This window comes from Mercenaria mercenaria, chromosome 3, assembly GCF_021730395.1.
Source record: "Mercenaria mercenaria strain notata chromosome 3, MADL_Memer_1, whole genome shotgun sequence".
Classification (NCBI taxonomy): domain Eukaryota; kingdom Metazoa; phylum Mollusca; class Bivalvia; order Venerida; family Veneridae; genus Mercenaria; species Mercenaria mercenaria.
In genome coordinates this window covers 49,450,494-49,478,071 of record NC_069363.1, presented here as the reverse complement: position 1 = coordinate 49,478,071, position 27,578 = coordinate 49,450,494, and the positions used below count along the sequence as shown (strand labels likewise).

Here is a 27,578-nt window from a genome sequence, read left to right as displayed (position 1 = left end):
CTATTTATGATGAGGATATTTTGTTGGGATATCTGAGTAACTTGCCAGGGTATTTGTAAGGATATTTTGTAAGGTCTGCCAAGGTCTTTTAGCAAAACAATATTTTGTAAGGTTTGCCAGGGTCTTTTAGATAAAAGTATACAGTATTCTGTAAGGTCTGCCATGTTTTTGGTCAGTCAGGATATTTTGTAAGGTATATGTTAGGATCTATTGATAATTTTGGGAATCTATAGGATATTTGAGTAATGACTTCCAATGTCTTTACTGATAAGTATATTGATACAGAACTGCTGATATACCATGTGCACAAATCTATAAATATATTTCCAAACTTGCTTTTAGATAAACAGTTCCTCCAGTCCTTTGACTGTGAAAAATATGTCATATACATGGGCAAACACATCTGCTAATTAGATAGGTGCAAAAATGCCCACTGACGAGGCCAGCATAATGGAAAAATTGTTTTAGTGCTGCAATTACATAGATAAAACGTTCACGTGGGATTTTAAAGAGTTATTTACTAGGAAAGTTGCATAATACCGGTGGTCGCTTTAGTTATTGAGCAGAAACCATTTTCATTCTCAAGACCACTGTGACTTTTACTTTTGACCAATTGACCCAAAAACAAGAGGGATCAGGGGTCCTGAAATAAGCTGTCCGAGTTGTCCGATTCGTGGATTCCTCGGTCCGGACAAGCAGTTTTTAGAAGCTGGCTTGTCCGGGGACAAGTAAAATTTCCGTGGTAAACATTTTATAAAAACGAAACTAATCGGCGTCATCTGTGATTTCCACATGCCTAAAGGCAATATCTAATCTGTTTGTGATCATTTATGACCCGTAAATTATCAAAACAAAAATGTATGCAGCCATTTATAGACACGTGGACTGGTTTACTACATTTAATGATCATTATTGGAAAATTAAACCGTAAAGTTGAAAATGAGTGCCAGTCTGGGGATTTCCGTTATCTACTTTCATTTTTGATTTTCAGAAAATCCATTAGCTAGGTTACGCTATGTAAAAAAGTTTAGTAGCCAAAATCTGTGGCTTAATTTTTCGAGTCGATTGTTTTGACATTTAACAACTCGGACAGCTTATTTCAGGACCCCTGAAAGACCAGTGCAGTATTCAGTGAGGGTAGACGTTCTAATTAGGCATACTGAGATTATTTTTGTCAATGGCATGTGTTCAAGTGTTCTTAATTATTCTCTACCACAGGAGTCAGAAATTCTATCAATAAGACCATAGAAGTCTATGTTTACAAAAAATACCCCCTATATATAAAATAAACTATAGGGGGTATTTTTTGTAAAGATAGACTTCTATGGTCTTACTGATAGAATTTCAGACTCGTGTGTCTCTAAACTTGCTAGTCGTAACATATTTTCAAGTGGATGTTCTAGACACTAAGCTTGCTAGTTATAACATATTTTCAAAAGGATGGTTCTAGTCTTAACAAAAACTTTATATAAGTTAAAATAGAAGTCAACAGAAGTGTATGTTTGTATTATTTGTTTATTCAGTAATGATAATGCTGATCCTTCCCTTTTTAAACTAAAAAGTACGGACAAGTTCTTCTTTGGTACGGACAAGTGGATTTGTGTGCCCAACTTGTCCGTGGACAAGTAGACTCTGAAAATATTTCAGGACCCCTGGGGATCATGTACTGACCACAAGAAATCATCCTATGAAGTTTTAAACCCATAGATTTAAGGGTTCTTTATCTACTGAACTGAAACAATTCTTTATGTCATTGTGACCTTGACCTCACTGAGACCTACTATACCCAAAATTAAAAAAAACTATATTATTTTCGTGATATTTTAAGGGTATCTTTAATCTGCAGGATAAGAATAAATAAATGATTTTTTAACAATATGTTTTGTGAGTTAACACTGTTGTAACTTTCTATAATAGAATACCTCATATTAGTAATGGCAACTTCCCCATAAACAGACATTAAAGATAGAAGGAAAATATCTACATATTTTTTTGAAAATGGCCTAGGAAACAAAATTATGGAGAAACAGAACAGAAAAAATTGAAAGATGAAGTTCAAGACTATAAAAAGAAGGATACGTTTAACATTTGAGGTGTTGGGTGGGGGTTGGTAGTAATTGGGGTTTGGGGTTAAATGGAATGGCAAACGAAAGGGAGTGAATGCAAATGGGAAAAACAAGGAAGAACAGGGGTGTAACTAAAGTTATAATCAGAAAAACCACCTTTCTGATGATCACAGTGATTTTTCCCTCTTTTTTCAGGGTGAGCTATTGTGATCACTCACCGTCCGGCGTCCATCCGTAAACTTTTACTTTAAACAACATCTCATAAACTGCTAGGACAATTTCATCCAAACCTCACAGGAATGTTTCTTGAGTAAAGTTCTACATAAATTGTTCAAAGAACTGAATTCCATGCAGAACTCTGGTTGCCATGACAACCGAAAGGAAAAACTTCAAAAATATTCTTCTCAAAAACCAGAAGCCCTATAGAGCTTAGATATTTGTTGTGAAGCATTGCCTAGTGGACCTCTACCAAGTTTGTTCAAATCATGACCCCGGGGTCAAAATTGACCCTGCCCCAGGGGTCACTTGATTTTACATAGGAAAATCTTTAAAAATATTCTTCTCAAAAACCAGAAGCCCTAGAGCTTAGATATTTGACATGTAGCATTGCCTAATGGACCTCTACTAAAGTTGTTCAAATCATGACCCCAGGGTCAAAATTGACCCCGCCCCAGGGGTCACTTGATTTTACATAGATTTCAATAGGAAAATCTTCAAAAAATGTTTAAAAATAAACCAGAAGGCCTACAGCTTAGATATTTCACACGTAGCATTGCCTAGTGGACGTCTACAAAATTTGTTCAAATCATGACCCCGGGGGTTAAAATTGACCCCACCCCAGGGGTTACTTGGTTTTACATAGGAAAATCTTCAAAAAATTTCTAAAACTAAACCAGAAGGCCTAGATCTTAGATATTTGACATGTAGAAATGCCTAGTAGGCTTCTACAAAATTTGTTCAAATCATGACCCCTGGGATCAAATTGACCCCACCCCAGGGGTTACTTGATTGTACATAGAAAAATCTTCAAAATTTTCTAAAAATAAACTACAAACCTAGAGCTTAGATATTTGACATGTAGCATTGCCTAGTAGATTTCTACAAAATTTGTTCAAATCATGACCCCCAGGGTCAAATTGATCTAGCCCCAGGGGTTACTTGATTGTACATAGGGAAATCTTCATAAATTTGCTAAAAATAAACCTGAAGGCCTAGATCTTAGATATTTGATATGTAACATTGCCTAGTAGACTTCTATAAACTTTGTTCAAATCATGGCCCCCGGGATAAAATTGGCCCCACCCCAGGGGTTACTTGATTGTACATCGGAAAATCTTCCAAATATTTTCTAAAAATCATCAGTTTGACATTTGAAACATGTAGCTCTTATTACTCAGGTGAGCGATCCAGGGTCATCATGACCCTCTTGTTTAGTAACTGTGACAATTGCCCTATTCATATAAATGACTAATTTATTATTACATACAAGAGCTCAGTGAACAGCGTGCTCGACTATTCTCAGTGCTTCAGATAGTATAATATAAGCAATGAGTAAAACTTTAACATTACAATAAGCATATCTAAGTCGAAAAGGGGCCATAAAACAGTCAAAATGCTTGATAGAGTTGCCTCCTCCTTTTTACTGACTGGGGTCATGACGGTAAACAAGTATGCAAAATATGAAAGCAATATCTCAATGGACTTTGAAAATATTTGGGGTGGTACGCAAACTTTAACATTTATTCTAAGTCGAAAAGGCGCCATAAGTCAGTCAAAATGCTTGATCGAGTTGCCTCCTCCTTTTTACAGGCTGGGGTCATGATGGTAAACAAGAATGCAAAATATGAAAGCAATATCTCAATGGACTTTGAAAACATTTTGGGTGGTACGCAAACTTTAACATTTAATCTAAGTCGAAAGGGGGGGCCATAATTCAGTCAAAATGCTTGATAGAGTGGCCTCCTCCTTTTTACAGACTGGGGTCATGATGGTAAACAAGTATGCAAAATATGAAAGCAATATCTCAATGGACTTTGAAAATATTTGGGGTGGTACGAAAACTTTAAAATTTGTGTGACACTCCACTCCTGCTGATGCCGGGGCGAGTAGCATAGCTCCCTTATTCTTCAGTCAAGCTAAAAAAGTAAGGCTCGCATTGAAATTTGATCTGCCACTTGTCCATTCAAAATTACAAAACATACAAAGGTAAACACTTTGGCCCACTGTGCCATGGTGAAAATTTCCCAGTACATGCAGATTAATTATGTTGGCCTTGAACTTGACCCCACTAACCCCATGTATAAGCTACCTATAGTTTAATTTTCAATATATCAATCCATACTTAAGATTTTTGTGCAGAAAATGCTTTTTTTCTATTTTTGGTAACAGTGAGCTTGACAAGAATGATGTGAACATTGTATAATACATATGCCCCTGAATATGCTTGATAGAATACTAAGAGCACTGCCATGCGGGTGCAGATGCTCATCTGATTTTTTTGTCTCTGTATAAATAGAAATATTGTCCTACCCGTGTGTTTTTATGATATTTTCTAAGTCCAAAAGGGGCCATAATTCTTGCAAAAAGCAGGATGGAGTTATGTTTCTTGCTGTACAGAGTCAGCTTTTGATGGTGAACAAGTGTTGCAAGTTTTAAAGCAACTGCTTTGATAGTTTAGGAGAAAAGCTGACCTAAATGCAAAACTTAACCAAGAAATCTGATTTTTTAAGTCCAAAAGGGGCCATAATTCTTGCAAAAAGCAATGTAGAGTTACGGAACTTGCTGTGCAGAGTCAGCTTTAAATGGTGAATAACTGCTCAAAGTGCTGTTAAGGAGAAAAGTTGACCTAAAGGCAAAACTTAACCAAGAAATCTGATACTTTCTAAGTCTAAAAGCGGCCATAATTCTTGCAAAAAGCAATGTAGAGTTACGGTACTTGCTGTGCAGAGTCACCTTTAATGGCGAATAACTGCTCTAAGTGCTGAAGCAATAGCTTTGACTGTTAAGGAGAAAAATTGACCTAAAACACAAAACTTAACCAAGAAATCTGATATTTTCTAAGTCCAAAAGGGGCCATAATTCTTGTAAAAAGCAGGATGGAGTTATGTTTCTTGCTGTACAGAGTCAGCTATTGTTGATGATCAAGTGTTTTAAGTTTTAAAGCAGTAGCTTCGATAGTTTAGGAGAAAAGCTGACCTAAAGATAAAACTTAACCAGGCAACGCCAATGTCCACGCCGACGCCGATAAAGTAATGAAGTCCACAACAGGACCATCTCTGCTTCATATTGATATATACAAAGTTTAATTTTAATTTTATAGAAACTGCAGGAGGATTTGATTGTGCAATGTTCTGATGTATTTGTAACATTTCGAAGTCCAAAGAAGGGGCTGTAACTCCAAAAATATTAAGTTGAAAACAAGTGAAATTCCATTTCATGTTAATGATGTATACCAAGTTTCATTTCAATTGGATTTCAACTGCTTGGAAACTTTTGGAGAAGATGAGTACATAATGGCATAAAAATTAAGGCTATGAGATAGAGAACGCTGTACATCAATTGAAAGTTCATACCAGGCTCCTAAATTTGATAGTATAAATATGTTGTAGTTGACAAATGTTCTTATATGAAACTTGTATCAGAGACAGCAGATCTTGTCTACAGCCAGGCAAAATATATTGTGTAAAGGAACTAAGCTGATTCAATGGTGATTCAACTAGAGTAATACAAGACTGTTTAAAATTGTGAGTTGTTTTACAGTGTAAAAATATTGGACACACACTGATTCTTTGATCTGATGTAAGAATTTATTAAAGCAACATTTCTATGTAATAAAACATGAACTTACTACCATTATTCAATAAGATTTTTTAAACTGAAAACTGACTTTAACAAAATAATCCTACTTTCTTTGATAAAAATGAAAAGGTATTTGATGTGTACCTTAGAGGAAGTACTTATATAGACCAGTTGTCTTTATCAAATAACACCATTCATAAATCAGCCATGCTTCTCTCATTACTATAAAGTCAATGTACATTAATTTTACTATAACTGACATCATCTACAAAACAGTTCTTGTGATTTTTATGATGAACATAGATAGACTCCTTATAATCCTCCATAAAAAGAGACATACAGTCAAACATATATAACATAACCAGAAAACACAGCAAGACAATCTGGCTGCTTAACCCTTACCCTGCTAAATTTCTAAAATGGACTGGTCCATCATTTGATATGGGCAGTACCACTCATTATTTGAAGGGTTGTTCACTGAAAATTTACTGACTGAATATCGAACAGTGCAGACCATGATCAGCGTGCATGGAAGTGCAGGCTGATCTTGGTCTGCACTGGTCGCAAAGGCAGAATCACTTGCCGACACTAGGCTAAAGGTTAAAGCAGGTGGCTTCTAGAACAAAATGTAAATTTGGGCACTTTGACTACCTACTTAAGGCAGGTGGCTGCTGAAATTAGAACAAAATGTCAATTTGGAAAGTTAACCGACTAACTGCTTAAGGCAGTTGATGCTTAATACAGATGACTTGTAATGTTGTACATGTTCTGCTTGTTGCTTTTTTAGTTTTGAGTCGCAATAACACATTTTAGGTTATTCCGAAATCCAAGGTGCTTCTACCGGCATTATATCATACAAGGGCTGACATCAGGGTAGAACCATGATCCAAATCATAATGCAAGAGATGATGAACCATTAAATTCTATAATCTAGAACTATTTTGTATACATGTAATATTTATATAGCTATCTTTTATCTGTATTTCTCCAATGTTAAAGTGTACAATCTATAATTATCAAGTTAGAAGATAATTAAATGAACATGTTATTCAGAAGAAGTCTTTGCCACTATTTAATAGCAATAATGGAATATATAATATACTTGTAATAATAAAATTATTTGTTTATTGAGCCCTTGTTCCTTAAACAATAGGATGAATAAAAAAGTCTTTGAGTCAAGAAATTTACAAATGGGAAAAAGAGTTAGTTAAACAGTGCAGTGAAAACGTGAAAGAGAAACATGAAATACGAGAGGTGATTTCCCATTTGAAAGTTTCAAGTTAAAAACTTTGAATGAATAAAATACTGTTGAGAAATGCATATTACCACATAAAATTCATTGATTTCAACAGCCTTTCTGCCATTTATTTAACTTTAAATTCTTAATAACATAAGATATTTAAAAAGAAATGTTTAAATCCATGATCATGAAAAGAAATGCAGGTACATTAAACATGGAGAAAATACAGATATTACATTATACAGTTGTTGAGGCTTTATCATATTTATTTTATTTATATAATGACAGGTCAGAAATCAGACACAGAAACATGCAATATTATTAATGTTAAATAATATTATGTTCCTACAAATCTTGTTTTTTAACTTTTATATAAATATGAATGGTATATACTGACCATTAATTCTCAAATATTTTATCAGAATATTTTAATTCTGCAGATTACAATGCATGCCAAAAATTAAAATTTTCTCTCTGGTTTGGTATTTTGTCAAATGTATCAATAAACTGCATGAATTCAGGCTTTTTTTTTTTAATTTTTAATTAAACTTTAAATAAAATGATGTATATTTACAACTGATATCCAAATACAGTTTTACTATAATCATCTGAAGTCTATTTTCACTACTCACATTTCTTGATCCCATTAATTCAACTGACTATTAGCTTGATTAACTGGCACAACAGAATATAATTTACAAAACCAAGAGTTCATCTTAAGTTTCTTGAAAGCTGGATTAATCATTAAAAACCCTAAAGTTAAATTTAGGTTGAAAACTAAAATTGAACTTTCAGCCAATTACAATGTTTAATTTATAGGTTCAAAATATAGAACCTTGTATATGAGCAAATTGAAGATACAATGTACAACGAAAAAGAGTTGGGTGGAAATTAAGTTACACTCATTGAAAAAATAAATATTTTATTGATTTTTTTTCACACTGTTTAAGTCAATTACTCCTGCCAGGAGTTCCCTATTTGAAATCATAATTATTCCACTTTCTATGTGACAAAAATTATAAACATGAGTTAAGCCTGCTTGGTTAGCTTTGTAGGTAGAGAGCACAAAACTATAGAATGTGTGTCCATATTACACAGGTGCCCCCACTTTCGGTCACTGTACATGGTTTTATGACTGAGCTGAAATATTTCTTAAGATATATGAAATACAAACTTCAAAGCACTTAATGTTTATTTTTCACTAAGTCAAGGACCATAACTCTGGTCTAGCTGAGAAAAATCAGACAGAGAACACCAGGTGCAGAACTTTACATCCTATATCAGTTACTTGTAGAGAACAATTAAGTACTGGAACAGAATCAAGAAACACTCAACAAGTTAACTGACCATATAACTGAAACACTGTAACCTATCAAATAAACACATCAATTAAATATAATTGACTATAATGAAATGCTGTAATTTTTCTTGGTGTCTCTTTATTACCCATCTTAGTTTTGAAATATAACCAACCCATCAGAGAGCTTGCACAGGTACATACAGGTCTTCAAGCTTCCAAGGTGTTCAAATTAAAAAATCAATGTAATCTTAACCAAAGTTTACTAATGTCAACTCTTTTGGATAATTTTCATGGCATGTAAATGTTAAGCTCTAAAGTAACTTGAAAACTTTGGTAACCACAACAGGTCCACAGTCTGATGTTTTACCATTTCCAGGTTTTAAAATAGGTTATACAGACTTACGTAAAGTCAGTGGAAAAATGCTTGGCATCATATTGTCAAATGTTGTCCTGAATGAAACTAAGAACTAATGATTATACAAAATGCCATGTTCTGGCAGTATTACTTTGCTAACATTATTTGACGGTGTCTGAATATATATGAGTTTTTGTAGACAATTTACTGAAGGAAAGTATGCTGTTTTAGCTATAGACAGCAGAAAGTTATGTGTGTCAAGACTGAAGATAGAAATAATATAACAAGAGTTGTCAGTAGGAGGCAAAACTCAAATCTGAATTTGAACGACAGCGATATCCCATCCTGTTCTATTTAAAAATGGAGATTAACAATTAGAAAATTATGGTTTTGGCATCCACTGCTGCTTATTGTCATTTTCCAATAATGCTGTTTAACAGTTACAGCCTTTGTTTAAATCACAAGAAACTAGAGCTGCTTTTGAGAAAAGCGCATGTCTCCTACAACTGCCTAATTGTCTGAATAGTTATGTATCTGAGTCAACCATGCACCAATACATGTATCACTGGCATCCGTGTACAGAGTGATTTTCGGTAATTCAAGGGCATAATTCTGAAGTGTCTGGGCCAATTTGGCTCGTTATCGAACTTGGCTGAGAAATTATTAGTAAACACATTTTGTTGAAGTTTGGTGAAGATCGGATGAGAACTGTTCAACAAGATTTGTGACAGACAGACAGACACAGACAAACACACACACATGGACACACAGACAGCAGTAAATCAATATATCTCCCACTCCCTGATGTGGTGGGAGACATAATTACAAGCAAGAGGAAGAAACAAGTGAAAAATTGTGCCCTTTCAAGTCAGAATGGAGATTTAATGGCGATAACTGAAATAAGAGGACCATGATGGTCCTGAATAGCTCACCTATCCCCACATGACCCAGTGTTGAACTGAGTATGACGTCATTATTTCTATTATTTGACATAGTGACCTAGTTTTTGAGCACATGTGACCTAGATATCATCAAGATAAAAAATTCTGACCAATTTTCATGAAGATCCATTGAAAAATATGGCCTCTAGAGAGGTCACAAGGTTTTTCTATTATTTGACCTAATGGCCTAGTTTTTGAAGGCACGTGACCCACTTTTAAACTTGACCTAGATATCATCAAGGTGAACATTCTCACCAATTTTCATGAAGATCTCGTGAAAAATATGGCCTCTAGAGAGGTCACAAGGTTTTTCTATTTTTCGACCTACTGACCTAGTTTTTGACCGCACATGACCCAGTTCCAAACCTGACCTAGATATCATCAAGCTGAACATTCTGATCAATTTTCATGAAGATCCGTTGAGAAATATGGCCTCTAGAGAGGTCACAAGGTTTTTTCTATTTTTAGACCTACTGACCTAGTTTTTAACCCCACGTGACCCAGTTTCGAACTTGACTTAGATATCATCAAGGTGAACATTCTGACCAATAATCATGAAGATCTCATGAAAAATATGGCCTCTAGAGAGGTCACAAGGTTTTTCTATTTTTAGATCTACTGACCTAGTTTTTAACCCCACGTGACCCAGTTTCAAACTTGACCTAGATATCTTCAAGATAAACACTCTGACTAATTTTCATGAAGATCCATTGAAAAATATCGCATCTAGAGAGGTCACAAGGTTTTCCTATTTTTAGACCTACTGACCTAGTTTTTGACCGCACGTGACCCAGTTTCGAACTTGACCTAGATATCATCAAGGTGAACATTTTGACCAATTTTCATGAAGATCCATTGAGAAATATGGCCTCTAGAGAGGTCACAAGGTTTTTCTATTTTTAGATCTACTGACCTAGCTTTTGACCCTACATGACCCAGTTTCGAACTTGACCTAGATATCATCAAGGTGAACATTCTGACCAATATTCATGAAGATCTCATGAAAAATATGGCCTCTAGAGAGGTCACAATGTTTTTCTATTTTTAGATCTACTGACCTAGTTTTTAACCCCACGTGAACCAGTTTCGAACTTGACCTAGATATCATCAAGGTAAACATTCTGACCAATTTTCATGAAGATCAATTGGGAAATATGGCCTCTAGAGAGGTCACAAGGTTTTTCTATTTTTAGACCTAATGACCTAGTTTTTGACCTTACGTGACCCAGTTTCAAACTTGACCTAGATATCATCAAGGTAAACATTCTGACCAATATTCATGAAGATCTCATGACAAGAGGACCATGATGGTCCTGAATCGCTCACCTATCCCCACATGACCCAGTGTTGAACTGAGTACTACGTCGTTATTTCTATTATTTGACATAGTGACCTAGTTTTTTGAGCACATGTGACCTAGATATCATCAAGATAAAAAATTCTGACCAATTTTCATGAAGATCCATTGAAAAATATGACCTCTAGAGAGGTCACAAGGTTTTTCTATTATTTGACCTAATGACCTAGTTTTTGAAGGCACGTGACCCACTTCTGAATCTGATCTAGATATCATCAAGGTGAACATTCTGACTAATTTTCATGAAGATCCATTGAGAAATATGGCCTCTAGAGAGGTCACAAGGTTTTTCTATTTTTAGACCTACTGACCTAGTTTTTGACCGCACGTGACCCAGTTTCGAACTTGGCCTAGATATCATCAAGAGGAACATTCTGATCAATTTTCAAGAAGATCCATTGAGTAACATGGCCTCTAGAGACGTCACAAGGGTTTTCTATTTTTCGACCTACTGACCTAGTTTTTTACCGCACGTAACCCAGTTTCAAACCTGACCTAGATATCATCAAGGTGAACATTCTCACCAATTTTTATGAAGATCCATTGAGAAATATGGCCTCTAGAGAGGTCACAAGGTTTTTCTATTTTTAGACCTACTGAACTAGTTTTTGACTGCACGTGACCCAGTTTCGAACTTGACCTAGATATCATCAAGGTGAACATTCTGACCAATTTTCATGAAGATCCATTGAGAAATAAGGCCTCTAAAGAGATCACAAGGTTTTTCTATTTTTAGACCTACTGACCTAGTTTTTGACCCCACATGACCCAGTTTCGAACCTGACCTAGATATCATCAAGGTGAACATTCTGACCAATTTTCATGAAGATCCATTGAGAAATATGGCCTCCAGAGAGGTCACATGGTTTTTCTATTTTTAGACCTACTGACCTAGTTTTTGACCGTACGAGACCCAGTTTCGAACTTGACCTAGATATCATCAAGGTGAACATTCTGACTAATTTTCATGAAGATCCATTGAAAAATACGGCCTCTAGAGAGGTCACAAGGTTTTTCTATTTTTAGACCTACTGACCTAGTTTTTGACCGCACGTGACCCAGTTTCGAACTTGACCTAGATATCATCAAGATGAACATTCTGACCAACTTTCATAAAGATCCAATGACAAATATGACCTCTAGAGTGGTCACAAGCAAAAGTTTAAACATGCAAGAAAGCACGCACGCACGGACGGACGGACGACGGACGCCACGCGATCACAAAAGCTCACCTTGTCACTTTGTGACAGGTGAGCTAAAAATATGGCCTCTAGAGAGGTCACAAGGTTTTTCTATTTTTAGACTTACTGACCTAGTTTTTGAACCCACGTGACCCAGTTTCGAACTTGACCTAGATATCATCAAGGTGAACATTCTGACCAATTTTCATGAAGCTCTTATGAAATATATGGCCTCTAGAGAGGTCACAAGGTTTTTCTATTTTTAGACCTACTGACCTAGTTTTTGATGGCACGTGACCCAGTTTCGAACTTGACCTAGATATCATCAAGATGAACATTCTGACCAACTTTCATCAAGATCCAATGAAAAATGTGACCTCTAGAGTGGTCACAAGCAAAAGTTTATGGACGCACGGACGGACGATGGACACCGCGCGATCACAAAAGCTCACCTTGTCACTTTGTGACAGGTGAGCTAAAAATAGGCTTTTACATTTGTGTAGGGGAGGGGTATATGCTAAAAACAGTATGAAACAAGAAGCTATGTTCAATAAACACTGGTGGCATCCTTGTCGATAGATTTTGCACCTAAGTCCAAAATGAGGTCAAGGTCAAGGTCAAACTGAGGTCAGGTGATGTCTGAAGATGAGGAATGGTCACAGGTTACATCTGTATTAGTATCAATTCATTCTTGTAAGGGGTATTGATGCTAGACAAAACGGTCCCATTTGGTTAACATAAAATGGAAGGCTGAAACCTTTGACCTCAAGTTGTGTCCTTGACCTTGAGTCAACATGGCTGACTCATGAGTTCTGCACATCGTCTTGATGAGGTGATCATTTGACCAAAATTTCATAAAAATCCTTCAAGGGGTTTAGGAGATACAGAGCTCAAACCTTTGACCTTGAGTTGTGACCCTGACCTTGAGCCGACATTGCTGAATCATGAGTTCTGCACATTGTCTTGTTTTGTTTTTTGTTTTTGTTGGGTTTAACATCGCACCAACACAATTATAGGTCATATGGCGACTTTCCAGATTTGATGGTGGAGGAAGACCCAAGATGCCCCTCCGTGCATTATTTCATCACAAGTGGGCACCTAGGTAGAACCACAGACCTTCTGTAAGCCAGCTGCATGGCTTCCTCACATGAAGAATTCAACGCCCCGAGTGAGGCTCAAACCCACAATGGTGAGGGGCAAGTGATTTGAAGTCAGCGACCTTAACCACTCGGCCATGGAGGACCCCGCACACCGTCTTGATGAGGTGATAATTTGACCAAAGTTTCATGAAAATCCTTCCGGAGTTTAGGTGATACAGAGCAGACACAAAATGGAAGGCTCAAACCTTTGACCTTGAGTTGTGACCTTGACCTGGAGCCAACATTGCTGACTCATAAGTTCTACATCTCATCTTGATGAGGTGATCATTTGACACATGTTTCATGAAAATCCTTCAAGGGATTTATGAGATAAAGAGCAGACACAAAATGTTACCGACGGCTGGACAGAGACCATTCCTATAACCCCCAACCACTTGTGGCGGGGGTTTAATGAAGAAAACATGGAAAGAGCATGTGAAAGGGTGAAGAATGTTATTTTGTTAGGATTTAGAAAAAGTGTAATACTTTGATACAATATATAGAAACAGGAAAAAGAGCACTGAAGTAAATGGAACAGGGATTAGAGAGAGCAGGGTACATAGAAACAATATACAGAAGCAGATGAAAGATAACAAAATGGTGGGGCTTTTAATTATGGCTGGGTTTGGAAGGGGTGAGATAGTCATATACAATTGAAACAGGGAATACAAGCAAAGGAAGCAGATTGTAACTTAGACAGAATTTTGGAAGGAGCAAGATACTTACAGGTAATATACGGAAACAGAGGAAAGATCAAGCCAAGGCGGGTATGTAGTGAGGCAGGCTTTTGAGGGAGCAAGATATTTAAGACATAATATATAGAAACAGAGGAAAGCATGGAAAGGATGGATATTGTAACTTGGACAGGGATTGGAAGGAGCGAGATACTTAGAAACAATATATAGAAACAAGATAGGGCATGTTAAGGGTGGAAATGTAACTGGGAAAGGGTTTGGTGGGAGTCAAATACTTAGAAGCTGACTCGCATATGATACAAATATCAAAGCTTCAAGCATTCTTCAGGAATATGTAGAGTCCAGCACAGCCACATACCCAATATCTAATACACCAGTGTAGTCATGATATCAAAACTGAAAAGTAAATTGCATAAGGAAACAGACTATATTCACAATGATTTTAAGATAAAAATGTAAAATATCTGGCATCTTTTAGTGGTTTTTTTTAAGCAGTCTCTGCCCTGGCATGAGCATGTGGAAGGAAGAAGCAGCAAAGGAAGTGTTGCCCTGGCTTGAGCATGGTGAAGAAAAATGGAGCAATAGTAGAGTTTCTATGGTTTGAACATGGGAAATGGTGGAAAACAATAGAAAGTTGCAGCAAAGTCAAGTTTGCCCTGGCATGAGCATCGCAAAGAAAGCTGAAGCTTAGGCAGTTTCCATCTGTATAACCATTGTAAAGGAAGAAACATTAAAGGAAGTTTTGCCCTGGCATGAGCATGGTGGAGGAAGATGGAGCAAATGTAGCATTTGCCCTAGTAAAAGCATATTTATAGTAGAAAACAGCACAAAGAAGCCAAATATTTTGTATGTTTATCTTACAATCATTCTGTTTCACTGTGCATACCTGCTTTTAAGTCTTGAATAATTGACTGCATTGGAATCTCAAGTATCAGATATATGACTATGATGGAGTCTTTTCAAATTTCTGAAGAAAGCTTAAAACTTTGATATCTGAATCATATGTGAGTCAGTATCAAAGTATCTGACTCCTTCCAAACCCTTTCTCAATTACATTTCCACCCTTAACATGCCCTATCTTCTGTTTCTATATATTGTTTCTAAGTATCTCGCTCCTTCCAATCCCTGTACAAATTACAATATCCATCCTTTCCATGCTTTCCTCTGTTTCTATATATTATGTCTAAGTATCTTGCTCCCTCAAAAGCCTGCCTAACTACATACCCACCTTCGCTTGATCTTTCCTCTGTTTCTGTATATTACTTGTATTATCTTGCTCCTTCCAAAGCCTGTCAAAGTTACAATCTACTTCCTCTGCTTGCATTCCCTGTTTCAATTGTTTGTGACTATCCCACTCCTTCCAAACCCAGCCATATTAAAAACCACACCCTTTTGTGATCTTTCATCTGTTTCTGTATATTGTTTCTAAGTATCCTGCTCTCTCTCAACCCTGTTCAATTTACTTCAGTGCTCCAAGTATTCCACTTAAATTCTAAATCCTAACAAAATAACATTCTCCACCCTTTCAATCTTTTCTCTATAAAATATATATTGTTTTAATATGTTATATCTTAGTATTTTGCTCCTTCAAAATCTTGTCCCAGTAACACCAGGAACATTAGAATAACAGAGGAAAGTATATGCAAAGAGTGAGGATTGTAATTGGGTAAGACAGGGATACTTAGAAACAATATATAGACACAAGAAAGAGCACATAAAGGGTGGAAAAATTAACTGGGGTAGAGTTTGTAATAAGTGTGCTCCAAAAGAAATGACAGAAACAGAGAAAAGTGCATATAATTTTTATTAAAAGGTGAGGACTGTAACTGAGAAAGGGCTTGGAAGATGGGAGATAGTTAGAAACAAATACAGAAACAAGAGGACCATGATGGTCCTGAATCGCTCACCTCTTCCCACATGACCCAGTTTTGAGTATGATGTCTCTTTCTCTATTATTTAACATAGTGACCTACTTTTTGAGCTCATGTGACCCAGTTTTGAATTTGACCTAGATATGATCAAGATAAAAATTCTGACCAATTTTCATGAAGATCCATTGAAAAATATGGTCTCTAGAGAGGTCACAAGGTTTTTCTATTATTTGACCTATTTACCTAGTTTTCAAAGGTACGTGACCCTGTTTTTAACTTTACCTAGATATCATCAAGGTGAACATTCTCACTAATTTTCATGAAGATCTCGTGAAAAATATGGCCTCTAGAGAGGTCACAAGGTTTTTCTATTTTTATACCTACTGGCCTAGTTTTTGATTGCACGTGACCCAGATTCAAAACTGACCTAGATATCATCAAGATGAACATTCAGATCAATTTTCATGAAGATCCATAGAAAAATATGGCCTCTAGAGAGGTCAAAAGATTTTAATAATTTTAGACCTACTGATCTAGTTTTTAACCGCAGTTGACCATGTTTCAAACTTGACCTAGATATCATCAAGATGAACATTCAGACCAACTTTCATACAGATCCCATTAAAAGTATGGCCTCTAGAGAGGTCACAAAATTTTTTTATTATTTGACCTACTGACTTAGTTTTTTAAGGCACGTGACCCAGATTCAAACTCGACCTAGATACCATCAAGGTGAACATTCTGACCAATTTTTATGAAGATCCATTCAAGGGTATGACCTTTAGAGAGGTCACAAGGTTTTTCTATTTCAAGACCTACTGACCTAGTTTTTGATCGCAGTTGACCCAGTTTCAAACATGACCTATATATCATCAAGATAAACATTCAGACCAACTTTCATACAGATCCCACGAAAAATATGGCCTCTAGAGAGGTCACAACGTTATTTCATTATTTGACCTACTGACCTATTTTTTGATGGAACTTGACCCACTTTCGAATCTGACCTAAATATCATCAAGATGAACATTCTGACCAATTTTTATGGAGATCCATTCACAAGTATGGCCTCTAGAGAGGTCACAAGGTTTTTCTACTTTTGGACCTACTGACCTAGTTTTTGACCTCACATGATCGGGTTTCAAATTTGACCTAGATATCATCAAGATGAACATTCAGACCAACTTTCATACAGATCCCATGAAAAATATGGCCTTTAAAGAGAGGTCACAAAGTTTTTTCTATTATTTGACCTACTGACCTAGTTTTTGAAGGCATGTGACCAGCTTTCAAACTTGACCTAGATATCATCAAGATGAACATTCAGACCAACTTTCATACAGATCCCATGAAAAATATGGCCTCAGAGAGGTCACAAGGTTTTTATTATTTGACCTACTGACCTAGTTTTTGATGGCACGTGACCCACTTTCAAACTCGACCTAGATATTATCAAGGTGAACATTCTGACCCATTTTGATGAAGATCTCATGAAATATATGGCCTCTACAGAGGTCACAAGGTTTTTCTATTTTTAGACCTACTGACCTAGTTTTTGACCGCATGTGACCCAGTTTCGAACTTGACCTAGATATCATCAAGATGAACATTCAGACCAACTTTCATACAGATCCCATGAAAAATATGACCTTTAGAGAGGTCCGAAGGTTTTTCTATTATTTGACAGCACGTGACCAAGTTTCGAACTTGACCTAGATTTCATCAAGGTGAATGTTCTGACCAATTTTCATGAAGATCTTGTGAAATATATGGTCTCTAGAGAGGTCACAAGGTTTTTCTATTTTTAGACCTACTGACCTAGTTTTTGAAGGCACGTGACCCAGTTTCGAACTTGGCCTAGATATCATCAAGGTGAACATTCTGACCAATTTTCATGAAGATCTTGTGAAATATATGGCCTCTAGAGAGGTAACAATGTTTTTCTATTTTTAAACCTACTGACCTAGTTTTTGATGACACGTGACCCAGTTTCCAACTTGACCTAGATATCATCAAGATGAACATCCTGACCAACTTTCATAAAGATCCCACAAAAAAAATGTGACCTCTAGAGTGGTCACAAGCAAAAGTTTACGGACGGACTGACGACAGACGCTGCGTGATCACAAAAGCTCACCTTGTCACTATGTGACAGGTGAGCGAAAAACAGAGCATTTAAAGTAGGACAGTGACAGAGCCATTTAGTGGCCATGTTTATTTATCAGTTTGAAAAATTTTTGGTAAAGGGTTAACCAAAGAACATTTGTGTGAATTATTTAAAAAAAAAAAATGAACCTTTATTTTCTATTTTTAGGTCTGCTGGCCATATATTTTAGACAAATTGAGTAATATGAACACTAACGGCAAAAGGTTAGCCAATGAACATCTTTGTGAAAGTATTTCAAAGTGGGGCAGCAGTTTCCCAAAAAAGAAGTGATCACAACCTCTGTCTGTCATGTTTTGGACAAGTCTGAATAATATGAAAACTGTTGATGGATGGTCCCCAAAGGAACAGTGTTTGAAGTTATTTCAAAATTGGACTGGCAGTTTTTAAAAGAAGAGATGGGAAATTATCAATATAATGTGAACACTTTTGTTCAAGACCAGCTGATTTTGAAAAGAACATTTTTAAAGAGGAAATGGGGCCCCTAAAGTGTTAACAGGGTTTCCCTATCATCTGACCTAGTAAAGCATTTTCTAGTTTAACCTGGATTTCTGAGTTTCAGAAGAAAAATATATTGACAAATATGAAGATCAAGCAAGTTTCCAAGTTTCATTAAGAGTGCCCGGTCAAAATTGTGATGTTTAGGTGATACAGAGCAGACATAAAATGGAAGGCTCAAATCTTTGACCTTGAGTTGTGACCTTGACCTTGAGCCAACATGGCTGACTCATAACTTCTGCATGTCATCTTGATAAGGTGATCATTTGACACAAGTTTCATGAAAATCCTTCAAGGGATTTACGAGATACAGAGCAGACACAAAATGTTACGGACGGCTGGACGGAGACCATTCCTGTAACCCCCAACCACTTGTGGCCGGGGATTAATTAAGAAAACATGGAAAGGGCACGTGAAAGGGTGGAGAATGTTATTTTGTTAGGATTTAGAAAAAGTGGAATACTTTGATACAATATATAGAAACAGGAAAAAGAGCACTGAAGTAAATGGAACAGGGTTTAGGGAGAGCAGGATACATAGAAACGATATACAGAAACAGATGAAAGATAACAAAAGGGTGGGGTTTTTAATTATGGCTGAGTTTAGAAGGAGTGAGATAGTCACAAACAATTGAAACAGGGAATGCAAGCAAAGGAAGCAGATTGTAACTTAGACAGGATTTTGGAAGGAGCAAGATACTTACAAGTAATATATGGAAACAGAGGAAAGATCAAGCGAAGGTGGGTATGTAGTTAGGTAGGCTTTTGAGGGAGCAAGATACTTAGACATAATATATAGAAACAGAGGAAAGCATGGAAAGGATGGATATTGTAATTTGGACAGGGACTGGAAGGAGCGAGATACTTAGAAACAATATATAGAAACAGAAGATAGGGCATGTTAAGGGTGGAAATGTAACTGGGAAAGGGTCTGGAAGGAGTCAAATACTTAGAAGCTGACTCGCATATGATACAAATATCAAAGCTTCAAGCATTCTTCAGGAATATGAAGAGTCCAGCACAGCCACATACCCAATATCGAACACACCAGTGTAGTCAAGATATCAAAACTGAAAAGCAAATTGCATAAGGAAACAGGCTATATTCACTATGATTTTAAGATAAAAATGTAAAATATTTGGCATCTTTTAGTGTTTTTTTTTAGCAGTCTCTGCCCTGGCATGAGCATGTGGAAGGAAGAAGCAGCAAAGGAAGTGTTGCCCTGGCTTGAGCATGGTGAAGAAAAATGGAGCAATAGCAGAGTTTCTATGGTTTGAACATGGGTAATGGTGGAAAACAATAGAAAGTTGCAGCAAAGTCAAGTTTGCCCTGGCATGAGCATCACAAAGAAAGCTGAAGCTTAGGCAGTTTCCATCTGCATAACCATTGTAAAGGAAGAAACATTAAAGGAAGTTTTGCCCTGGCATGAGCATGGTGGAGGAAGATGGAGCAAATGTAGCATTTGCCCTAGTAAAAGCACATTTATAGTAGAAAACAGCACAAAGAAGCCAAATATTTTGTATGTTTATCTTACCATCATTCTGTTTCACTATGCATACCTGCTTTTAAGTCTTGAATAATTGACTGCATTGGAATCTCAAGTATCAGATATATGACTATGATAGAGTCTTTTCAAATTCCTGAAGAAAGCTTAAAACTTTGATATCTGAATCATATGCGAGTCAGTATCTAAGTATCTGACTCCTTCCAAACCCTTTCCCAATTACATTTCCACCCTTAACATGCCCTACCTTCTGTTTCTATATATTGTTTCTAAGTATCTCGCTCCTTCCAATCCCTGTCCAAATTACAATATCCATCCTTTCCATGCTTTCCTCTGTTTCTATATATTATGTCTAAGTATCTTGCTCCCTCAAAAGCCTGCCTAACTACATACCCACCTTCGCTTGATCTTTCCTCTGTTTCTGTATATTACTTGTATTACCTTGCTCCTTCCAAAGCCTGTCAAAGTTACAATCTACTACCTTTGCTTGCATTCCCTGTTTCAATTGTTTGTGACTATCCCACTCCTTCCAAACCCAGCCATATTAAAAACCACACCCTTTTGTGATCTTTCATCTGTTTCTGTATATTGTTTCTAAGTATCCTGCTCTCTCTAAACCCTGTTCAATTTACTTCAATGCTCTAAGTATTCCACTTATAAATTCTAAATCCTAACAAAATAAATTCTCCACCCTTTCACATGCCGTTTCAATCTTTTCTATATAAAATATATATTGTTTTAATATGTTATATCTTAGTATTTTGCTCCTTCAAAATCTTGTCCCAGTAACACGAGGAACATTAGAGTAACAGAGGAAAGTACATGCAAAGAGTGAGGATTGTAATTGGGTAAGATAGGGATACTTAGAAACAATATATAGACACAGGAAAGAGCACATAAAGGGTGGAAAAATTAACTGGGGTAGGGTTTGTAATAAGTGTGCTCCAAAAGAAATGACAGAAACAGAGAAAAGTGCATATAAAGGGTGAAGACTGTAACTGAGAAAGGGCTTGGAAGATGGGAGATAGTTAGAAACAAATACATAAACAAGAGGGCCATGATGGCCCTATATCGCTCACCTGAGTACCACTGCTCAAAATGGTATGATTGTTCCAAACCAATCTCTTAGAAGCTGCTAATGTGTATTCATTTAGATAAACAAGAGCTGTCACTAATGGTGACAAATGCCCCCGCAGCGCCTTGACCTTTGACCTGGTGACCCCAAAGTCAGTAGGGATGGTGAACTCAATAAGTACTATCAGCATGTGAAGTTTGAAGGTCCTGAATGAAGTGGTTTGCATGTAAAGTGCTTTCATGCAAAAAGTTAACATTGGCCCCTGTGACCTTGACCTTTGACTTGGTGACCCCAAAGTCAGTAGGGTTGGTGTACTCATAAAGTACTATCAGCATGTAATGTTCGAAGGTCCTGGGTGAGGTGGTTTGCAAGAAAAGTGATTAACGTTGACCTCTGTGACCTTGACCTTTGACCTGGTGACCCCAAAGTTAGTAGGAGTGGTGTACGCAATAAGTACTATCAGCATGTGAAGTTTGAAGGTCCAGGGTGCAGTGGTTCGCGAGTAAAGTGCCTTCATGCAAAAAGTTAACATTGGCCCCTGTGACCTTGACCTTTGACCTGGTGACCCCAAAGTCAGTAGGGGTGGTGTACTCAATAAGTACTATCAGCATGTAAGTTTGAAGGTGCTGGGTGCAGTGGTTCGCGAGTAAAGTGCCTTTGCAAAAAGTTAACGTTTTTTTTTGGCCCCTGTGACCTTGACCTTTGACCTAGTGACCCCAAAGTCAGTAGGGGTGTTGTACTCAATAAGTACTATCAGCATGTGAAGTTTGAAGGTCCTGGGTGCAGTGGTTTGTAAGTAAAGTGCCTTCATGCAAAGAGTTAACGTTGGCCTCTGTGACCTTCACCTTTGACCTGGTGACCCCAAAGTCAGTAGGGGTGGTGAACTCAATAAGTACTATCAGCAAGTGAAGTTTGAAGGTCCTAGGTGCAGTGGTTCGCGAGTAAAGTGCCTTCATGCAAAAAGTTAACGTTGGCCTCTGTGACCTTGACCTTTGACCTGGTGACCCGAAAGTCAGCAGGGGTGGTGTACTCAATAAGTACTATCAGCATGTGAAGTTTGAAGGTCCTGGGTGCAGTGGTTCACAAGTAAAGTGCCTTCATGCAAAGAGTTAATGTTGGCCTCTGTGACCTTGACCTTTGACCTGGTGACCCCAAAGTCAGTAGGGGTGGTGTACTCAATAAGTACTATCAGCAAGTGAAGTTTGAAGGTCCTAGGTGCAGTGGTTCGCGAGTAAAGTGCCTTCATGCAAAAAGTTAACGTTGGCCTCTGTGACCTTGACCTTTGACCTGGTGACCCCAAAGTCAGCAGGGGTGGTGTACTCAATAAGTACTATCAGCATGTGAAGTTTGAAGGTCCTGGGTGCAGTGGTTCGCAAGTAAAGTGCCTTCATGCAAAAAGTTAATGTGACTAACGAACGAACGAACGAACGAACGAACGGACGGACAGCTGAAAACTAATATGCCTCCCTTCGGGGACATAAAAATAAAGGGAGGTAATTTGTCAATATGTATCTTCACTGATTCTCCAAGTCCATCTGTTGAAATTTCAGATCAGTATCTTCATTAGTTACGGAGAAATACCCATTTTAATTTGAAATAAAGGGAGGTAATTTGACATAAAATCAGTCCATAGTTATCTACCCAGATTGTCTCAGACCAACTAATGACAATAATGAAATTTCAAATAAGTCCTACAAGGACTTACTGATATAAATCCATTTTGATTACAATCAGGGGAGGTAATCAGATATAAAATAATTTTTGGATCTGACAGATTTATCATGGAATCCAAGATTTATTGTTGTTGAAGATATTTTGGAAGTTTGTATCAAATCAAACCATAAATGAAGTCTCCATATGGCTGCAAAAGCCAAAATAGCAAATTTTGAACCTTTAAGGGGCCACAACTCTGGAACCCATGATGGAATCTGGCCAGTTCAAGAAAGGAACCAAGATCTTGTGGTGATACAAGTTGTGTGCAAGTTTGGTTAAAACAAAATAATAAATGAAGCTGCTATTGTGCAGACAAGGTCAAAATAGCTAATTCTGGCCCTTTCAGGGACCATAACTCTGGAACCCATAATGTAATCTGGCCAGTTCAAGAAAGGAACTGAGATCTTATGGTGATACAAGTTTTGTGCAAGTTTGGTAAAAATCAAATCATAAAAAAAGCTGCTATTGTGCAGACAAGGTCAAAATAGCTAATTAAAATTGGCCCTTTCAGGAGCCATAACTCTGGAACCCATAATGGGATCTGGCCAATTCAAAAAAGGAACTGAGATCTTATGGTGATACAAGTTGTGTGCAAGTTTGGTTAAAATAAAATCATAAATGAAACCACTATCGTGCAGACAAGAAATTGTTGACAGAGGCACGGACGCACGCACAGACGACGGACGAAGGGTGATCAAAAAAGCTCACCTTGTCACTATGTGACAGGTGAGCTAAAAACAGAGCATTTAAAGTAGGGCAGTGACAGAGCCTTTTAGTGGCGATGTTTATTTATCAGTTTGAAAAATGTTTGATAACGGGTTAACCAAAGAACATTTCTGTGAATTATTTAAAAACAAAATGAATCTTTATTTTCTATTTTTAGGTCTGCTGGCCATGTTTTTTTTGACAAATTGAGTAATATGAACACTAACGGCAAAAGGTTAGCCAATAAACATCTTTGTGAAAGTATTTCAAAGTGGGGCAGCAGTTTCCCAAAAAAGAAGTGATCACAACCTCTGTCTGTCATGTTTTGGACAAGTCTGAATAATATGAAAACTGTTGATGGATGGTCCCCAAAGGAACAGTGTTTGAAGTTATTTCAAAATTGGACTGGCAGTTTTTAAAAGAAGAGATGGGAAATTATCAATATAATGTGAACACTTTTGTTCAAGACCAGCTGATTTTGAAAAGAACATTTTTAAAGAGGAAATGAGGCCCTTAAAGTGTTAACAGGGTTTCCCTATCATCTGACCTAGTAAAGCATTTTCTAATTTAACCTGGATTTCTGAGTTTCAGAAGAAAATTATATTGACAAATATGAAGATCAAGCAAGTTTCCAAGTTTCATTAAAAGTGCCTGGCCAAAATTGTGACCTCAAGTTACGGACACATGGTGATCATAATACCTTACCAAGAGCTAAAAACTCATTAATTTTTTAGATGTATTTAGTAACACAGACATAACCTTGCTGAGAATCATTAAAAAGCTGTCTACACGTACATCTGACCCAAATGCCACGACATAGCAAATGTCTAAATATAAAACAATGAAAATAGAAAACTATTGTTGAGTAAGCAGCTTAGAATTAAATCACTAGATCTGTTATTAAATGTATGTTTTTAAGAGTTGCATAACTCACATTGTTCTAGCAAAATTATATTTCCAGACTTATTTTTCAATTTGTGTATAATACTGTTTTGAGAAAGAATTTCAATTATAATGTAACTTTTGTCAGTAACCTATCCAATGTGCTTGGATTCCGAGTGTGTAAGCATACATAAAGTTAATCTCATTGGCCTGGTGGTGCAGTGGTGTAAAAATGATTACTTCCAATGCAGGAGCTAGGAGGCCCAAAATTCAATCCATTTTGTAACCCACTTAAAAAATGAAAAAGTGCTCCATACTCCCTCAGATTTTCAAATGCTTAGATTTGAGTAAATGCAGCTCAAAATTGCTCCATACTTTATGACTGTTGCTAAAGATTTATATGCAGATAGTCATTTGGACATGGGTCAAGAAATGTGAACATATTCAGATTAGATTTGATAAATCAAGTTAGTGTCAGGTATTTTTAACTTGTCTGCATATATGCAATATATATAATTTTAAATGATATTATATTTAAGCATATTTATTTGTTATTCACTCATACAGATAAATATAGTTTTGTTAACTGTTAATTTATGTTAAGAACATACTAATATGAACTAACCCAAAAATAAATATGCAGTGAGAAAAAATCAACTAAAGAGGAAATGGCCTGTTTTAATTGTTAGATTTACAGTCTTCAAATTTACCAAAATTACCAAACTTCAATGAAGCTACAAAAAAATATGCATTGAGAAAATGTGATTTTTTATCTATAAGTGTAATTAATTACTTATTATATCCCTCAATAAAACTCTTTTTCATAAAAACTGAGGATAAAACCTTAAGACGTTGGTAAAAAAAAAAAGCTAAGGTATGTCATAACATACTTTAGTTATAAAATCAATTTAAACTGATCAACTGTTTGATAAGATTTATTTTATTTTTCTTGGCTTACAAAATTATACTTTCTTAGCTACTATTGTCATACGACTTAAGACAGTATTATGTTATTACGTTTTACCACATTGCTCAATATTTAAAAAATAAACTAATTATGTTATTTAAGTTTTGTAAAGAAAACTTACCATTTACTAAAACTTTGCCTGCCTTTACCCTTGGCTTTATGTTTGTGTTTGGTCTAAGGCTTTGCCTGCCTCTGCCCTTGGCATTATGTCTGTATTTGGTCTGAAACTTTGCCTGCCTCTGCCCTTGGCTTTATGTCTGTGTTTGGTCTGAAACTTTGCCTGCCTCTGCCCTTGGCTTTATGTCTGTGTGTGGTCTAAAACGTTGCCTGCATCTGCCCTTGGCTTTATGTCTGTGTTTGGTCTGAAACTTTGCCTGCCTCTGCCCTTGGCTTTATGTCTGTGTTTGGTCTAAGGCTTTGCCTGCCTCTGTCCTTGGCTTTATGTCTGTGTTTGGTCTGAAACTTTGCCTGCCTCTGCCCTTGGCTTTATGTCTGTGTTTGGTCTAAGGCTTTGCCTGCCTCTGTCCTTGGCTTTATGTCTGTGTTTGGTCTAAGGCTTTGCCTGCCTCTGCCCTTGGCTTTATGCTTGTGTTTGGTCTGAAACTAATGGCTTTATGTTTGTGTTTGGTCTGAAACTTTGTCTGCCTCTGCCAATGGCTTTATGTTTGTGTTTGATCTAAAGCTTTGCCTGCCTCTGCCCTTGGCTTTATGTTTGTGTTCAGTCTGAAACTTTGCCTGCCTCTGCCCTTGGCTTTATGTTCGTATATGTACCTGAAAATGAAAGTGAAATGCTGACATGTATCAAAATACAGATTTTTTATAACCATATTGTATTTTTATTGAAACTGCTTATAGTAACTTGTCTAAACATCCAGTTAGCAACCAGAGATTTTCAAAAAAGAATCAGGTCTCATTTATCTGTATATTATACCAGGTTGCGCAATACTTGATACAGGAATTCATGAAAAAGATCATTTATATTGCCGACTAAGGGGTTCCTAACAGTTACTTACAATATTACTTAGTCTTTATTACTGTAAAAATATATGAACAGGCTGGGCACATCTCCAAATCGAGGTAATTACCTTGGTCAGGGTAATAATCAGTAATATACCCCATTGGGATAAAACAAGAACAAAAGAAAAGTACAAAACTTTTCTGCCTTTACGACCAGTGCAAACCAAGATCAGTCTGCACATCTGTGCAGATTGATCATGGTCTGCACTGTTCACTGTTCAAGTCAGTAAATTTTCAGTGAACACCCCTTGTATAACTAGAGCTATCACTAAAGGTGATGAATGTACACCCCGCATGCACTGACATAGTACATTGCAATCTGATGCACGCACACAAGATTGCATAATTATGTGGACTGTATGTATATAGACTGTATGTATACAGTATAGTAACAAAAAACAAAGTCCCATAACTATGCAGAATATTTATCTAAAAGAACGTAACATGCACCATGCACAACTAGGGTTGGTACTGATCACTTGTGTGAAGTTTCATTAAATTGTGTGCAAGGGTTCGGAAGATTAGGCGCGCACAAGATTGCATAATGTAGACTGTATGTACATAGTATGTTAACGAAAAACAAAGTCCCTTAACTTTGCAATTTTTTTTTTGAAAGAACCTAACATGCCCCATGCACAACTTCTGTTGTTACTGATCACTTGTGTGAAGTTTCATTAAATTGTGTCAAGGTGATGAGGAGAGATGATGCGCACAAGATTGTGTCTATGTATATAGTATAGTAACAAAAAACAAAGTCCTGTAATTCTGCAAAACATTTTTCTGAAAGAACCAAACATGCCCCATGCACAACTACTGTTGTTACTGATAACTTGTGTAAAGTTTCATTAAACTGTGTCAAGGGGATGAGGAGAGATGGTGCACACAAGACTGTGTCTATGTATATAGTACAGTAACAAAAAACAAAGTCCCATAACTGCAATTTTTTTTTCTGAAAGAACCTAACATGCCCCATGCACAACTACTGTTGTTACTGATCACTTGTGTGAAGTTTCATTAAACTGTGTGCAAGGGTTCGGAAGATTATGCGCGCACAAGATTGCATATGTAAACTGTATGTACATAGTATGTTAACGAAAAACAAAGTCCCTAA

At 36.7% G+C, this 27,578-nt stretch overlaps 1 long non-coding RNA gene across 1 annotated transcript in view; it reads right to left on the bottom strand.

Annotated features, from left to right (window-relative positions):
• The window catches only part of LOC128555618 (uncharacterized), a 54,244-nt gene extending 28,050 nt beyond the window's left edge, over positions 1–26,194 (bottom strand). Inside the window, exon 1 of the long non-coding RNA XR_008370210.1 lies at positions 25,572–26,194. This is a non-coding gene — a long non-coding RNA (uncharacterized LOC128555618). The remainder of the gene's footprint in view (positions 1–25,571) is intronic.
• Between the last annotated feature and the right edge of the window lie 1,384 nt (positions 26,195–27,578).